Genomic DNA, 16,252 nt, shown 5'->3' with positions numbered 1-16,252 from the left:
GAATGTGAATGGAGTGCCCAGGCAGTGCATGCAGTGTCCAACAAGGTGGTTGCAGTATGTTGTGATGGAGGATGCAGGGCCCACGAAGGTGGATGCAGTGAGCCTGCAGTGATTGCACTGCACACGCAGTGCCGTTTCAGCTGGATGCAGTGTTGCTGCAGTGGTTGCAGAGCCAACTGCAATGTCTCTGAACGTGGATGCAGTCCCAATGCAGTGGATGCACTGTCCCACAATGCACATGTAGTATGTTTTTACTCAGGACACAGTGCCCATGAAGGTGGATGCAGTGATCCTGCATTGGTTGCAGTGCCCCCTGCAGTATACCTGAATGTGGATGTACTGCTCATGCAGTGGATGCAGTGTCCTTCAAGTGGATGCCTTAATGTGTGATGGAGGATTCAGTGATCATGAAGGAGGATGCAGTGATCCTGCAGTCATTGCAGTGCACTTACAGGGCCACTTCCGCTGGCTGCTGTGTGCCTGCAGTGGTTGCAGTGCCCCATGCTATGTCCCTGTATGTGTTTGCAGTGCCCATGCAGTGGATGCAGAGTACGAAAAGTTGGTTGCCGTATGTAGTGACAGAGGATGCAGTGCCCAAGTGTTGGATGCAGTGAGCTGACAGTGATTGCAGTACGCCTTCAGTGCCACTTCACCTGAATGCATGGTTCCTGCAGTGGTTGTGATGCCTACTGCATTGTGCTGGAATGTGGATGCAGTGCACATGCAGTGGATGCAGTGTCCCACAATGTGGAGGCATTGTGGTGTGTTTTAGTATGCAGTGCTGATGAAGGTGAATGCAGTGATCCTGCAGTGATGGCAGTGAGACTGCAGTGCCACTTCTGCTGGATGCAGTATGCTGCAGTGATTGCAGTGCCCCCTGCATTGTCTGGGAATGTGGATGCAGTGCCCAGGCAGTGGATGCAGTGTCCCACAAGGTGGATGCAGTGTTATGACGGATGATGCAGTTCTCATGAAGGTCGATGCAGTGTCCCTGCAGTGCTTGCATGCCCCCACATTGTCCTGGAATTTGGATGCAGTAGTCATGCAGTGGATGCAGTGTCCCACAAAGTGGATGCAGTATGTGGTGATGGAGGGTGTAGGGCCCAAGAAGGTGGATGCAGTGATGCTGCAGTGGTTGCACTGCCCCCTTCCATTCCCTGAATTTGGATGCAGTGTCCATGCAGTAGTTGCAGTGTCCCACAAGGTGGATGTCTTATGTTGTGATGGAAGATGCAGTGCCCACGAAGTTGGATGCAGTGAGCCTGTGCTGAAAGCAGTGCACCTGCACTGCGACTTCAGCTGTATGCTGTGTCCGTGCAGTGGTTGCATTGCGCACTGCATTGTCCAAGAATGTGAATGCAGTGCCCATGCAGTGGATGCAGTGTACATAAATGTTTATGCAGTATGTTGTGATGGACAATGCAGTGCAGATGAAGGTGGATGAAGTGTTCCTGCAGTACATGCAGTGCCCCTGGCATTGTCCTGCAATGTGGATGCAGTCGTCATGAAGAGGATGCAGTGTCTCACAAGGCGCATGCAGTATGTCTTGTCGGAGCATGCAGTGCCCATGAAGGTGGATGCGATGAGCCTTCAGTGGTTGCATTGCCCCCTACAGTTTCCATGAATGTGTATGCAGTGCCCATGCTGTAGTTGCAGTGTCCCACAAGGTGGATGTCTTCTGTTTTGAGGGAAGATTCAGTTCCCACGTAGGTGGATGCTGTCAGCCTGTGTTGAATGCAGTGTGCCTGCAGTGTGACTTCAGCTGTATGCAGTGTCTGCGTAGTCATTCCAGTGCACACTGCATTGTCCGAGAACATGAATGCAGTGCTCAGACATTGGATGAAGATTCCCACATGTGCATGTAGTATGTTGTGAAGGAGGAGGCAGTGCCCATGACGGTGCATGCAGTGATCCCTCAGTGGTTGCAGTGCACCCTGCTGTGTCCCTGAATGTGGATGCGGTGACCATGAAGGTGGATGCAGTGATCCTACACTGGTTGCAGTGCCCCGTCCTGTGTCCAAGAATGTGGATGCAGTGCCCATGCAGTGGATGCAGAGTACCAAAGGTTGGTTGCCATATGTTGTGACAGAGGATGCAGTGCCAAGTGTTGGATGCAGTGAGCCAGCAATGATTGCAGTATGCCTTCAGTGCCCCTTCTGCTGGATGCAGTGTCCCTGCAGTGGTTGCAATGCCCCCTGCATTGATCTGGATTGTGGATGCAGTGCTCATGCATTGGATGCAGTGTCCCTCAAGGTGGATGCCTTATGATGTGTTGGAGGATGCAGTGATCATGAAGGAGGATGCAGTGATCCAGCAGTCATGGCAGTGAACTTGCTGTGCCACTTCAGCTGGCTGCAGTGATCCTACACTGGTTGCAGTGCCCCGTCCTGTGTCCCTGAATGTGGATGCAGTGCCCATGCAGTGGATGTAGAGTACCAAAAGTTGGTTGCTGTATGTTGTGACAGAGGATGCAGACCATGGAGTTGGATGCAGAGCACCGGCAGTGATTGCAGTATGCCTGGAGTGCCACTTCAGCTGGCTGCAGTGTCCCTGCAGTGCTTGCAGTGCCCACCACATTGTCCTGGAATGTGGATGCAGTAGTCATGCAGATCATGCAGTGTCCCACAAGGTGGATGAAGTATGTTGTGATGGAAGATGCAGGGCCCATAAAGGTGGATGCAGTGATCCAGCAGTGATTGCAGTGCACCCTGCTGTGTCTCTGAATGTGCAAGCCGTGAACATGCATTGGATGCAGTTATCCTGCAGTGATTACAGTGCACCTGCATTTCCACATCAGCTGGAAGCTGTGTTGCTGCAGGGGTTGCAGTTCCCCCTGCATTGTCCAGGAATTTGGATGCAGTAGTCAACAGTGGATGCAGTGTCCCACAAGGAGGATGCAGTATTTTGTGATGGAGGATGCAGTGCCCATGAATGTGGATGCTGTGATGCTGCAGTGGTTGCAGTGCCCCCTACAGTTCCCTGAATCTGGATGCAGTGCCCATGCAGTAGTTGCAGTGTCCCACAAAGTGGATGTTGTATGTTGTGATGGAAGATGCAGTTCCCAAGGAGGTGGATGCAGTCAGCCTGTGTTGAAGGCAGTACACCTGCAGTGCGACATAAGCTGTATGTAATGTCCCTGCAGTGGTTACAGTGGGCACTGCATTGTCTGAGAACGTGGATGCAGTGCCCAGGCATTGGATGTAGTGTCCCACAAGGTGGATGCGGCATGTTGTTATGGAGGATGCCGTGCCCATGAGGGTTGATGCAGTTGTCCGGCAGTGGTTGCTGTGAACTCTGCTGTGTCCCTGAATGTAAATGCTGTGAACATGCAGTACATGCAGTGTACCTAAAGGTTTATGAGGTATGTTGTGACTGATAATGTGGTGCCCATGAAGGTGGATGCAGTGTCCCTGCAGTGGTTGCTGTGTCCCACAAGGTGCATGCCGTATGTTGTGCTGGAAGATGCAGTGCTCATGAAGGTGGATACAATGAGCCTGTGCTGAATGCAGTGCGCCTGCAGTACGACTTCAGCTGTATGCTGTGTCCCTGCAGTGGTTGCAGTGCGCACTGCATTGCCAAGTACGTGGATACAGTGCCCTGGCATTGGATGCAGTGTCCTACAGTGTGCATGCAGTATGTTGTGATGGAGGATGCGGTGCCCATAAAGGTGGATGCAGTGTCCCTTCAGTGGTTGCAGTGCCCTCACAATTGTCCTGGAATATGTATGCAGGGCTCATGCAATGGTTGCAGGGTCGCACAAGGCGGATGCAGTATGTTTTGTCAGAGGATGCAGTGCCCACGAGTTGGATGCAGTGAGCCTGCAGTGATAGCAGTGCACCTGTAGTGCCACTTCAGCTGGATGCCATGTCCCTGCAGTGGAGGCACTGTCCCGCCCTGTGTCCCTGAATGTGGATGCAGTGCACATGCATTGGATGGAGAGTACCAAAAGTTGGTTGCCGTATGTTGTGACAGAGGATACAGTGCCCACGAGTTGGATGCAGTGAGCTAGCAGTGATTGCAGTACACCTCCAGTGCCACTTCAGCTGGATGCAGTGTACCTGCAGTGGTTGCAATGCCCCCTGCATTGCCCTGGAATGTGGATGGAGTGCCCAGGCAGTGCATGCAGTGTCCCACAAGGTGCTTGCAGAATGTTGTGACGGAGGATGCAGTGCCCACGAAGGTGGATGCAGTGAGCCTGCTGTGATTGCAGTGCACCTGCAGTGCCACTTCAGCTGGATGCAGTGTTGCTGCTGTGGTTGCTGAGCCAACTGCAATGTCCCTGAACGTGGATGCATTCCCCATGCAGTGGATGCAGTGTCCCACAATGTGCATGTAGTATGTTTTTACGGAGGAGATAGTGCCCATGAAGGTGGATGTAGTGATCCTGCATTAGTTGCAGTGCCCCCTGCAGTTTACCTGAATGTGGATGCAGTGCTCATGCAGTGGATCCAGTGTCCCTAACGTGGATGCCTTAATGTGTGATGGAGGATTCAGTGATCATGAAGGAGGATGCAGTGATCCTGCAGTCATAGCAGCGCACCTACAGTGTCACTTCAGCTGTCTGCAGTGTCCCTGCAGTGGTTGCATTGAGCCGTTCTGTGTCCCTGTATGTGGATGCAGTGCCCATGTGGTGGATGCAGATTACGAAAAGTTTGGTTGCCCTTTGTTGTGACAGAGGATGCAGTGCTCATGTGTTGGATGCAGTGAGCTGACAGTGATTGCAGTATGCCTTCAGTGCAACTTCAGCTGGAGGCAGTGACCCTGCAGTGGTTGCAATGGCCACTGCATAGTCCTGGAATGGTCATGCGGTTCTCACACAGTGTACACAGTGTCCCAAAATGTGGAGGCATTGTGGTGTGTCATAGTATCCAGTGCCGATGAAGGTGAATGCTGTGATCCTGCAGTGATGGCAGTGTGCCTGCAGTGCCACTTCAGCTGGATGCAGTGTTGCTGCAGTGGTTGCAGAGCCAACTGCAGTGGCCCTGAACGTGGATGCAGTCCCCATGCAGTGGATGCAGTGTCCCACAATGTGCATGCAGTATGTTGTGGCAGAGGATGCACTGCCCATGTAGGTGGATGCAGAGATCCTGCAGCGGTTGCAGTGCCCCATGCAGTTTTCCTGAATGTGGATGCAGTGCCCATGCAGTGGATGCATTGTCCCTCAAGGTGGATGCATTGTAATGTGTTGGATGATTCAATGATCCTGAAGGAGGATGCAGTGATCCTCCAGTCATTGCAGTGAACTTGCAGTGCCACTTCAGCTGGCTGTAGTGTCCCTGCAGTGGTTGCAGTGTCCCCTTCTGTGTCCATGAATGTGGATGCAGTGCCCATGCAGTGGATACAGAGTTCAAAACTTGGTTGCCGTATGTTGTGAAGAGGATGCAGTGTCCAACAAGGTGGATGCAGTATGCTATGACGGATGATGCAGTTCTCATGAAGTTGGATACAGTGTCCCTGTAGTACTTGCAGTGCCCCCCGCATTGTCCTGGAATGTGGATGCAGTAGTCATGCAGTGGATGCAGTGTCCGACCAGGTGGACGCAGTATGTTGTGATGGAGGATGCAGGGCCCATGAATTTGGATGCAGTGATTCTGCAGTGCTTGTATTGACCACTACAGTTCCCTGAATGTGGATGCAGTGCCCATGCAGCAGTTGCAGTGCCCCACAAGGTGGATGTCGTATGTTGTGAAGGAAGATGCAGTGCCCAATGAGATGGATGCAGTGAGCCTGTGCTGAATGCAGGGCGCATGCAGTGCGACTTCAGCTGTATGCAGTGTCACTGCAGTGTTTGCAGTGCAAACTGCATTGTCCAAGAACGTTGATGCGGATCCCGGCATTGGATGCAGTGTCCCACAAGTTTATGCAGTATGCTGTGACAGAGGATGCAGTGCCCATGAAGGTGGATGCAGTGATCCGGCAGTGGTTGCAGTGCACCCAGCTGTTTCCCTGAATGTGCATGCTCTGAATATGAAGTTCATGCAGTGATCCTTCAGTGATTGCAGTGCACCTGCCTTTCCACGTCAGCTGGAAGCAGTGTCCCTGCAGGTATTGCAGTGCCGACTTCTGTGTCCCTGAAGGTGAATGAAGTGCCCATGCAGTGGAGGCAGTGTACCTAAAGGCTTATGCAGCATGTTGTGATGGAGGATGCAGTGCCGATGATGGGGAATGCAGTGTCCCACCAGTAGTTGCAGTGCCCCTGGCATTGTCCTGAAATGTGGATGCAGTGCCTATGCAGTGGATGCAGTGAATCTTCAGTGATTGCAGTGCAGCTGCAGTGCCACTTCAGCTGGATGCAGTGTAGCTGCAGTGGTTGCAGAGCCCCCTGTCATGTCACTGAATGTGGATGCTGTGAACATTCAGTGGATTCAGTGATCCTGCAGTGATGCAGTGCGCCTACATTTCCTCATCAGCTGGAAGCACTGTTGCTGCAGTGCATGCAGTGCTGCCTTCTGTGTCCCTGAAGGTGAATGCAGTGGACATGCTTTGATGCAGTGTACCTAAAGGTTTATAAAGTATGTTGTGATGGAGGATGCAGTGCGCATGAAGGCGGCTGCAGTTTCCCTGCAGTGGTTGCAGAGCCCCTGGAATTGACCAGGAATGTGGATGCAGGAGTCATGAAGTGGAAGCAGTGTCTCACAAGGCGGATGCTGTATGCTATGTCGGATGGTGCAGTGCCCATGAAGGTGGATGCGTTGAACCTGTAGTGGTTGCAGCGCCCCCTATAGTTTCCCTGAATGTGGATGAAGTGCCCATGCAATGCATGCAGTGTCCCAGAAGGTGGATGCAGTATGTTGTGACGGAGGATGCACTGCAAACGATGGTGGATTCAGTGAGCCTGCAGTGATTGCAGTGCACCTGCAGTGCCACTTCTGCTGGATGAAGTGTTCCTGCAGTGGTTGCAGAGCCAACGGCAGTGTCCTTGAACTTGGATGCAGTCCCCATGCAGTGGATGCAGTGTCCCACAATGTGCATGCAGTATGTTGTGACAGGGGAGGCAGTGCCCATGAAGGTGGATGCAGTGATGCTGCAGTGGTTGCAGTGCCCCCTGCAGTTTACCTGAATGTGGATGCAGTGCTCAAGCAGTGGATGCATTGTCACTCAAGGTAGATGCATTAAAATGTGTTGGATGATTCAGTGATCCTGAAGGAGGATGCAGTGATCCTCCAGTCATTGCAGTGAACTTGCAGTGCCACTTCAGCTGGCTGCAGTGTCCCTGCAGTGGTTCAGTGCCCCGTTCTGTGTCCCTGAATGTGGATGCAGTGCCCATGCAGTGGATGCAGAGTTCAAAACTTGGTTGCCGTATGTTGTGACAGAGGATGCAGTGTCCAACAAGGTGGATGCAGTATGTTATGATGGATGATGCGGTTCTCATGAAGGTGGATACAGTGTCCCTGCAGTACTTGCAGTGCCCCCCACATTGTCCTGGAATGTGGATGCAGTAGTCATGCAGTGGATGCAGTGTCCGACCAGGTGGACGCAGTATGTTGTGATGGAGGATTCAGGGCCCATGAAGTTCGATGCAGTGATGTTGCAGTGGTGGCACTGCCCCCTACAGTTCCCTGAATGTGGAGGCAATGCCCATGCCGTAGTTGCAGTGTCCCACAATGTGGATGTCTTATGTTGTGATGGAAGATTTAGTGCCCACGTAGGTGGATACAGTGAGCCTGTGCTGAAAGCAGTGCACCAGCAGTGCGTCTTCAGCTGTATGCAGTGTCCTTTCAGTGGTTGCAGTGCCAACTGCATTGTCCGAGAACGTGGATGCAGTGCCCAGGATTGGAGGCAGTGTCCCACAAGGTGCATGCAGTATGTTGTGATGGAGAATGCAGTGCCCATGAGGGTGGATGCAGTGATCTGGCAGTGGTGCCAGTGTACCCTGCTATGTCCCTGAATGTGCATGCTCTGAACATGCAGTGGATGCACTGATCCAGCAGTGATTGCAGTGCATGTGCCTTTCCACATGAGCTGGAAGCAGTGTCCCTGCAGGGGTTGCAGTGCCACCTTCTGTGTCACTGAATGTGAATGCAGTGCCCATTCATTGGATGCAGTGTACCTAAAGGTTTATGCATTATGTTGTGACGGAGGATGCAGTGCCAATGATGGGGGATGCAGTGTCCCACCAGTGATTGCCGTACCCCTGGCATTGTCCTGAAATGTTGATGCAGTGGATGCAGTGAATCTTCAGTGATTGCAGGGCGGCTGCACTTCCACTTCAGCTGGATGCAGTGCAGCTGCAGTGGTTGCAGAGCCCCCTTTCATGTCACTGAATGTGGATGCTGTGAACATTCAGTGGATTCAGTGATCCTGCAGTGATTGCAGTGCGCCTGCATTTGCTCATCAGCTGGAAGCACTGTTGCTGCGGTGGATGCAGTGCCACCTTCTGTGTCCCTGAAGGTGAATGCAGTGACCATGCAGTGGAGGCAGTGTACCTAAATGTTTAGGCAGTATGTTGTGATGGAGGATGCAGTTCCCATGAAGGCGCATGCAGTGTCCCTGCAGTGGTTGCAGGGCCCCCGACATTGTACTGGCATGTGGATGCAGGAGTCATGAAGTGGAAGCAGTGTCTCACAAGATGGATGCAGTATGCTATATCGGAGGGTGCAGTGCCCATGATGGTGAATGCGTTGAACCTGTAGTGGTTGCAGTGCCCCCTATAGTTTCCCTGAATGTGGATGAATGTCCATGCAGTGCATGGCATGCAGTGTCCCACAAGGTGGATGCAGTATGTTGTGATGGAGGATGCACTGCCCACGATAGTGGATTCAGTGAGCCTGCAGTGATTGCAGTGCACCTGCAGTGCCACTTCTGCAGGATGCAGTGTTACTGCAGTGGTTGCAGAGCCATCTGCAGTGTCCCTGAACTTGGATGTAATGCCCATGTAGTGGATGCAGTGTCCGACAATGTGCATGCAGTACGTTGTGACGGAGGAGGCAGTGCCCATGACGGTGGATCCAGTGATGCTGCAGTGATTGCAGTGCCCCCTGCAGTTTACCTGAATGTGGATGCAGTGCTCATGCAATGGATGCAGTTTCCCTCAAGGAGGATGCCTAATGATGTGTTGGAGGATTCAGTGATCATGGAGGATACAGTTATCCTGCAGTCATTGCAGTGCACCTGCATTGCCACTTCAGCTTGCTGCAGTGTCCCTGAAGTCGTTGCAGTGCCACCTTCTGTTTCCCTGAAGGTGGATGCAGTGCCCATGCAGTGGATGCAGAGTACCAAAGGTTGGTTGCCGTATGTGGTGACAGAGGTTGCAGTGCCCACGAGTTGGATGCAGTGAGCCAGCATGGATTGCAGTATGCGTTCAGTGCCACTTCAGCTGGATGCAGTGTCCCTACAGTGGTTGCAATGCCCCCTTATTGTCCTGGAATGTGGACGCAGTGCCAATGCAGTGGATGCAGTGTCCCACAATGAGGAGGCATTGTGGTGTGTTGTAGTATGCAGTGTCAATTAAGGTGAATGCAGTGATTGTGCAGTGATGGCAGTGCGCCTGCAGTGCCACTTCAGCTGGATGCAGTCTTGCTGCAGTGGTTGCAGTGCCGCCTGCATCTCCGGGAATGTGAATGCAATGCCCAGGCAGTGGATGCAGTGTCCCACAAGGTGGATGCAATATGTTTTGACGGATAATGCAGTTCTCATGAAGGTCGATGCAGTGTCCCTGCAGTGCTTGCAGTGCCCCCACATTGTCCTGGAATGTGGATGCAGTAGTCATGCAGTGGATGCCGTGTCCCACAAGATGGATGCAGTATGTTGTGATGTAGGATGAAGGGCCCATGAAGGTGGATGAAGTGATGCTGCAGTGGTTGCACTGCCCCCTACAGTTCTCTGAATGTGGATGCAGTGCCCATGGAGTAGTTGCAGTGTCCCACATGTTGGATGTCGTCTGTTGTTATGGAAGATGCAGTGCCCACGAATGTGGATGCAGTGAGCCTGTGCTGAATGCAGTGCACCTGCAGTGCGAGTTCAGCTGTATGCAGTGTCCCTGCAGTGGTTGCAGCGCCCACTGCATTGTCCGAGAACATGGATGCAGTGCCCAGTTTTTGGATGCAGTGTCCCACAAGGTGCATGTAGTACGGTGTGACGGAGGATGCGGTGCCCATGAGGGTAGATGCAGTAATGAGGCAGTGGTTGCACTGCACCCTGCTATGTCCCTGAAGGTGAATGCCATGCCCATGCAGTGGATGCTGTGTACCTATACGTTTATGCTGTATGTTGTCACGGAGGATTCATTGCCCATGAAGGTGGATGCAGTGTCCCTGCTGTGGTTGCAGTGCCCCCAGCATTGTCCTGCAATGTTGATGCAGTGCCAATGCAGTGGATGCAGTGAAACTTCAGTGATTGCAGTGCGCCTGCAGTGCCACTTCAGCTGGGCACTTTGTAGCTGCAGTGGTTGCAGAGCCGCCTGCAATGTCCCTGAATGTGGATGCACTGCCCATGCAGTGTCTGCAGTGTGACACATGCTTGGTGCAGTATGTTGTGAAGTAGAATCCAGTGTCTATGAAGGATGATGCAGTGATCCGGTAGTGATTGCAGTGCACCTGCAGTGCCACTTTATCTGGATGCAGTGTCCCTGCAGTGTTTGCAAGCCCCATGCAGTGTCCCTGAATGTGGATGCAGTGCCCATGCAGTGCATGCAGTGTCTGACTGGTTGGATGAAGTGTGTGTGATGGAGGATGCAGTGCCCAAGAAGGTGGATGCAGTGAGCCTGCAGTGATTGCAGTGTGCCTGCAGTGCCACTTCAGCTGGATGCAGTGTTGCTGCAGTGGTTGGAGATTCAAATGAAGTGTCCCTGAACTTGGATGCAGTGCCCATGCAGTGGATGCAGTGATCCTGCTGTAGTTTCAGTACCCCCTGCAGTTTCCATGAATGCGGATGCAGTGCTCATGCAGTGGGTGCAGTGTCCCACAAGGTGGATGCCTTCTGTTGTGATGGAGGATTGAGTGCTCATGAAGGAGGATTCAGAGATCCGACAGAGTTTGAAGAGCACCCTGCTGGTTCCCTGAATGTGGATGCTGTGAACATGCAGTGGATGCAGTGATCCAGCAGTGCTTGCAGTGCACCTGCATTTCCACATCAGCTGGAAGCAGTGTCCATGCAGGGGTTGCCGTCCTGCCTTCTCTGTCCCTCAAGGTCAAGGAAGTGCTCCTGTAGTGGATGAAGTGTACCTAAAGTTTTATGCAGCATGTTGTGATGGAGAATGCAGTGTCTCTGCAGTGGTTGCAGTGCCCCCTGCATTGTCCGTGAATGTGGATGCAGTGCCCATGCTTTGGATGCACCGTAGCAAAAGTTGGTTGCCGTATGTTAAGACACAGGATGCAGCGCCCATGAGTTGGATGCAGTGAGCTGGCAGTGGTTGCAGTGCACCCTGCTGTGGCCCTGAATTTGGATGCTGAGGACATGCACTGTATGCAGTGATCCTGCAGTGATTGCAGTGCTCCTGCATTTCCTCATCAGCTGGAAGCTGTGTTGCTGCAGTGGTTGCAGTGCCTCCTTCTGTGTCCCTGAATGTGAATGCAGTGCCGATGCAGTGAATGCAGTGCAGCTAAAGGTTTATGACATATGTTCTGACGGAGGATACAGTGCCATTGAATGTGGATGCAGTGTGCCTGCACTGGTTACAGTGCCCCTGGCATTATCCGTGAATGTGGATGCAGTGCCCATGCTGTGGATGCAGAGTATCAAAAGTTGGTTGCCGTATGTTGTGGCAGAGCATCCAATGCCCACGAGTTGGATGCAGTGATCCTGCAGTGATTGCAGTGCGCCTGCATTTCCACATCAGCTGGAAACAGTGTCACAGCAGCGGTTGCAGTGTCACCTTCTGTGTCACTGAAGGTGAATGCAGTGCCCATGCAGTGGATGCAGTGTACCTAAAGGTTTATGCAGTATGTTGTGATGGAGGATACAGTGCCCATGAAGGTGGATGCAGTGTCCCTGAAGTGGTTGCAGTGCCCCTGGCATTGTCGTGGAATGTAGATGCAGTGCTCATGCAGTGGTTGCAGTGTCTCACAATGCAGTTGCACTATGTTTTGTCGGAGGATGCGGTGCCCATGAAGGTGGATGCAGAGATCCAGCAGTAGTTGCAGTGCACACTGCTGTGTCCCTGAATGTGGATGCTGTGAACATGCAGTGGATGCAGTGATCCTGCAGTGATAGCAGTGCGCCTGTATTTCCACAACAGCTGGAAGCAGTGTCCCTGCAGGGCTTGCAATGCTACCTTCTGTGTCCCTGAAGGTGAATGCGGTGCCCATGCAGTGGATGCAGTGTCCCTGCAGTGGTTGCTGTGCCCCCGGCAATGTCCTGGAATGTGGATGCAGTGGACATTCAGTGAATGCAGTGTCTCACAAGGAGGATGCACTATGTTCTGTGGTAGGATGCAGTGCCAATGAAGGTGGATGTGGTGAAACTGCAGTGGTTGCAGTGCCCCCTACATTTACCCTGAATGTGAATGCAGTGCCCATGCAGAGCATGCAGTGTCTCACAATGTGGATTCAGTATGTTGTGATGGAGGATGCAGGGCCCAAGCAGGTGGATGCAGTGTCCCTGCAGTGGTTGCAGTGACCCTTGCAGTTTCCCTGAATGTGGATGCAGTGCTCATGCAGTTGATGCAGTACCCCACAAGGTTGATGCCTTATGTTGTTATGGAGGATTCAGTAATCATGATGGAGGATTCTGTGATCCTGCAGTCATTGCAGTGCACCTGCAGTGCCACTTCAACTTGCTGCAGTTTCCCTTAAGTTGTTGCATTGCCCCATTCTGTTTTCCCGAATGTGCATGAAGTTCCCATGCAGTGGATGCAAATTACCAAAAGTTGGTTGCCGTATGTTGTGACAGAGGTTGCAGTGCAAATGAGTTGGATGCAGTGAACTGGCAGGGATTGCAGTACACCTTCAGTGCCACGTCAGTTGGATGCAGTGTCCCTGCAGTGCTTGCAGTGTCCTGTGCATTGTCCGGGAATGTGGATGCAGAAGTCATGCAGTGGATGCAGTGTCCCTCAAAGTGGATGCTGTATGACGTGATGGATGATGTAGGGCCCATGAAGGTCGATGCAGTGACGCTGCAGTGGTTGCAGTGCCCCCTACAGTTCCCTGAATGTGGATGCAGTGCCCATGCAGTAGTTGCAGTGTCCCATAGGGGGGATGTATGTTGTGATGGAAGATGCTGTGACCACGAAGGTGGATGCGGTCAACCTGTGCTGAATGCAGTGCGCCTGCAGTGCGACTTCAGCTGTATGCAGTTTCCCTGCAAGGGTTACAGTGGGCACTTCATTGTCCAAGAACGTGGATGTAGTGCCAAGGCCTTGGATGCAGTGTCCCACAAGGTGCATGCAGTATGTTGTGATGGTTTATGCAGTGCCATGGAAGCTGCATGCAGTGTTGCTGCAGTGGTTGCAGTGCCGCCCTCCGTGTCCATGAAGGTGAATGCAATGCCCATGCAGTGGATGCAGTGTACCTAAACGTTTATGGAGTATGTTGTGACAGAGGAAGCAGAGGCCATGAAGGTGGATGCAGTGTCCCTGCAGTGGAAGGAGTGCGCCCATCATTGTCCTGGAATTTTGATGCAGTGCCCATGCAGTGGATGCAGTGTCCCACAATGTGCATGCAATTTGTTGTGATGCAGGATGCAGTGTCCCTGAAGGTGGATGTAGTGATCCTGCAATGGTTGCAGTGCCCCCTTCCGTTTCCCTGAATTCGGAAGCAGTGCTCATGATGTGGATGCAGTGTCCCACAAGGTGGATGCCTTATGTTGTGCTGGAGGATTCAGTCATCATGAAGGAGGATGCAGTGATCCTGTGGTCATTGCCGAGCACCTGCAATGCCACTTCACCTGGCAACAGTGCCCTGCAGTAGTTGCAATACCCCCTGCACTGTCCTGGAATGTGGATGCAGTGCTCAAGCAGTGGATGCAGTGTCCTGCAATGTGGAGGCATTGTGGTGTGTTGTTATATGCAGTGCCAATGAAGGAGAATGCACTGATCCTGAAGTGATGGCATTGAACCTATAGTGCCACTTCAGCGGGATTCAGTGTTGCTGCAGTGGTTGCAGCGCCCCCTGCATTGTCCGGGAATGTTGATGCAGTGCCCAGCCAGTGGATGCAGCATCCCACAAGGTGGATTCAGTATGTTATGACGGATGGTGCAGTTCTCATGAAGGTGGATGCAGTGTCCCTGCTGTGCTGGCAGTGCTCCCCACATTGTCCAGGAATTTGGATGCAGAAGTCATGCAGTGGATTCAGTGTCCCACAAGGTGCATGCAGTTTGTTGTGATGGAGGATGCAGGGCCCATGAAGGTGGATGCAGTGATGCTGCAGTGCTTGCAGTGCCCCCTACAGTTCCCTGAATGTGGATGCAGTGCCCATGCAGTAGTTGGAGTGTCCCACAAGGAGGATGTCGTATGTTATGATGGAAGATGCAGTGCTCATGAACGTGGATGCAGTGAGCCTGTGCTGAATGCTTTGCACCTGCAGTGCAACTTCAGCTGTATGCAGTGTCCCTGCAGTGGTTGCAGTTCCCCCGCATTGTCCTGGAATGTGGATGCAGTGGTCATGCAGTGCATGCAGTGTCCCACAAGGCAGATGCAGTATGTTGTGACGGATGATGCAGTGGCCACAAAGGTGGATGCAGTGAGCCTACAGTCATTGCAGTGCACCTTCAGTGCTACTTAGCTGAATGCAGTGTTGCCACAGTGGTTGCAGAGAAAACTGCAGTGTCCCTGAACGTGGATGCAGTGCCCATTCAGTGGATGCAGTGTCCCACAATGTGCATGCAATATGTTGTGACGGTGGATGCAGTGCCCATGAAGGTGGATGCAGTGATCCTGCAGTGTTTGCAGTGCCCCTTGCAGTTTCCATGAATGTGGATTCAGTGTTCATGCAGTGGATGCAGTGTCCCAAAAGGTGTATGCCTTATGTTGTGTTGGAGGATTCATTGCTAATGAAGGAGGATGCAGTGATCCTGCAGTCATTGCAGTGCACCTGCACTGCCACTTCAGCTGGATGCAATGTCCCTGCCGTGGTTGCAGTGCCCCGTTTTGTCTCCCTGAATGTGGAAGCAGTGACCATGCTGTGGATGCAGAGTACCAAAAGTAGGATGAGGTATGTTCTGACAGAGGAGGCAGTGCCCACGAGTTGGAGGCAGTGAGTCGCCAGTGATTGCAGTACGCCTTGAGAGCCACTTCAACTAAATTCAGTCTCCCTGTAGTGGTTGCAATGCCCCCTGTAATGTGCTGAAATGTGGATTCAGTGTTTATGCAGTGGATGCAGTGTCCCATAAAATGCATGCAGTATGTTGTGATCGAGGATGCAGTGCCCATGAATGTGGATGCAGTCTCCCTGCAGTGATTGCAGCTCCCACAGCATTGTCCTGGAATGTGGATGCAGTGGTCATGCAGTGGATGCAGTGTCCCACAAGGTGGTTGCAGTATGTTGTGATGGAAGATGCAGGGCCCTTGAGTGTGGATGCAGTGATGCTGCAGTGGTTGCAGTGACCCCTACACTTGCCTGAATGTAGATGCAGTGCCCATGCAGTGGATACAGTGTCCCACAATTTGCATGCAGTATTGTGTGACAGAGGATGCAGTGCCCATGAAGGTGGATGCAGTGATCCGGCATTGGTTGCAGTGCCCACTGCTGTGTCCCTGAATGTGCATGCTGTGAACATACAGTGGATGCAGTGATCCTGCAGTGATTGCAGTGCACCTGCAATTCCAAATCAGCTGGAAGCAGTGTCCATGGAGGGGTTGCAGTGCGGCCTTCTACATCCCTAGAGGTGAATGCAGTGCCCATGCAGTGGATGCAGTGTACCTAAAGGTTTATGCAGTATGTTGTGACTGGGGATACAGTGCCCATGAAGGTGGATTCAGTGTCCCCACAGTGGTTGCATTGCCCCCTGCATTGTCTGCGAATGAGGATACAGAAGTCATGCAGTGGATGCAGTGTCCCACAAGGTGGATGCAGTATGTTTTGATGGAGGATGCAGTAACAATGAAGTTGGATGCAGTGTCCCTGCAGTGGTTGCAGTGCCCCTGGCATTGTCCTGGAATGTGGATGGAGTGGTCATGCAGTGCATGCAGTGTCCCACACAGCGGATGCAGTATGTTGTGACGGAGGATGCAGTGCCCACGAAGGTGGATGCAGTGAGCCTTCAGTCATTGCAGGGTGCCTTCAGTGCTACTTAACTGAATGCAGTGTTGCCGCAGTGGTTGCAGAGGCAACTGCAATGTCACTGAACATGGATGCACTGCCCATTCAGTGGATGCAA

This window comes from Equus caballus, chromosome 25 (genome assembly GCF_041296265.1).
Source record: "Equus caballus isolate H_3958 breed thoroughbred chromosome 25, TB-T2T, whole genome shotgun sequence".
NCBI classification, from domain to species: domain Eukaryota; kingdom Metazoa; phylum Chordata; class Mammalia; order Perissodactyla; family Equidae; genus Equus; species Equus caballus.
This window is presented reverse-complemented; position numbering follows the sequence as displayed.